The sequence below is a fragment of the Mandrillus leucophaeus genome, unplaced genomic scaffold, assembly GCF_000951045.1.
Source record: "Mandrillus leucophaeus isolate KB7577 unplaced genomic scaffold, Mleu.le_1.0 Scaffold965, whole genome shotgun sequence".
In the NCBI taxonomy this organism is placed as follows: domain Eukaryota; kingdom Metazoa; phylum Chordata; class Mammalia; order Primates; family Cercopithecidae; genus Mandrillus; species Mandrillus leucophaeus.
In genome coordinates, this window is record NW_012110530.1 from 1,161,568 (window position 1) to 1,163,917 (window position 2,350).

Consider the following 2,350-nt stretch of genomic DNA (forward strand, 5'->3'; position numbering starts at 1 on the left):
GTGGTGTTATACTTTTTTTGTTGTGAAGTGTGAGGTTGAAAATAATATTCTCAGCTACTGAACTGATAGCACTTTATTTACAGTGCACTGTATTTACACTAGCAGGCTACAGCCATAATCTTTTGCTACTGACATCCTGGAAGAAAAAAATCTCAGTGCCAGGAAGAAGTAATGATGAAAGTACATCCATGTGGTTATATTTTTCAAGTTTGTGCAAATATTTCTTTAACAAGAATTCAAAAGCACATCACTAGAAATCTAAAACAGATATACTGAATATGCTTTTTGTGGAAGCTAAATTATGTTTTTAACCTTATGTCTACAATGTTTTGATTTTTAACCTTGGACAAATTTTACTAAACTTTTGGGGCCTTAAATTATCTACCCATTCAAATAAGTTCCAAATTCCTTTTTTTCTCTCGCAGACTAGTTTTTTTTATTGTTGTTATTATTTTATTTTTCATAAAGATTCAATGTAGTTCAAAACTATGACTTAGTTGTCATTTGATGTGCATGGACAACTTTTAAATTAGAAGAAATAAGACTATCATAATGAAGGAAAAGCAGTACCCTCTACTTATTTATATTTTCTAGTTTTTAATTTTCACCTATATATGGACGGATGGATTTTTTATTATAAAATATTACCAACAACATTGGGTTATTTCATTTCACTGTTTTTACAAGAGCCTATTCAGAACATGGGCACTAAATATACAAGGGCAAAGTACAAATGAGGATCTGAGTTGGATCAGGAATTAATCCTACTTTAATACTTAGCAATTACAAATCTGATGGAACACTTGAAATCTTGCTTTTAATATTAGGTTCTATAATTTTAAAAAGACTTTCTTGAAAGGAAAATAGAAATAGATACTCTAAAAGAAAAGAAGCAACATAAGTGACCAATAACATATGAAAAGATTTGTCCATTTTAGTAAAGAAACTTAAATACAAACGATAAACATACGGAGCATCTTCACTGTTGTTGAAGGTCTGGGGAAACTGGAACTCTTACTCTTTACAGAAGTGTCCTTTGCTAAACGTGAATAAATTAACTAGCTATTGCAGTTTATAAACTATCCCTGGATTTAATAGCATAAAACAACAAGCATTTATAGGCACACAACCCTGCAGGCACCTTGGGATGTTCTGCTAATCTGTGCTGGTATGCTCACACATTTAGAGCCTGAGCTGGGACAACTGTTCTGAATGAGCTCGATCCACATGGCTTGCTTACTTGCTGGAGGCAGGGTCCCATGGCAGTAATCAAAAGTATGTAAGGCTTGTTTGAGGCTTAAGCTCTGAACTAGCACAGTGTCAATTCCAGGGCATTCTATTAGGCAAAGCAATTTGCAAAAACAATGCCAGATTCAAAAAGTAAGAGAACAGAATCCATTTACTTATGGGAGAAGTAAAAAACTGTTGCCATTTCAACAGTAAGCTATAGGTAATTTAATCTATACATATCAGCCTAAAAATTGTCCATACTTATACACACGAATTCCATATCTGTTAATTTAAGTAAATATACATTATGTGTGCAAGATATTTGTGGAAAGCTATTTATAGCAGCATTGATTATTTTAGCAAACATTGGAAACTTTTCATCAATAAGATTTTATTGTAATAAATTGTTACATTCTTTAATGAAAATTACTATAGGCCTTAAAGTGATGTTTAAAATGATATGTGTGCTTATACACATATTTATATAGATAGCAAACACTGTAAATACATTTTAAAGGAAAAGAAACTAATTCCAAAAATTAACAGTGACTTCCTATGGATGATGAGGTTATAACGGATTTCACTTTTATAACTTATTTCCTAAATTTCTTTTATAAATAATTCATGCACTTATCCATTAATTTACGTTTTTCCCCTTTGGTTTCCACAACAAAGTAGACTCTATACCTGTGATCTTAAATCTTACATTCTAGCTTTGAAAACAGACATTAAATTAATATTTTTAAAAATAATTAAATGAATAGAATTCTTATATGTTCTAGAAATGAAAGGTAGAGTCAGCAAAGAGAACGTGTTCCAGTGAGATCTAAGCTAATTTGGTGAATTGCTGGTGTCATGTTCTGGAAGAGTATCAGAGAAGGTGTCTCTACAACAGTGTCATTTTAGCTGCCTTCAAAAGACAGTGTAGGAGTGACTTAGATGTAGAAGCACAGGCCATTCCAGACAGAGGTAATAGAAAGAATATGAGAAGGCCGAGAGGTAAGAAGAAAGAAAAAATGAGAGATTAATGTTAGCTGTAGGGTATTAATTATTTACTTATTTTTATCAAAAAGATCACACATGCATATGGAAGAAAAAGAAAACTACAAATGTGCCACAA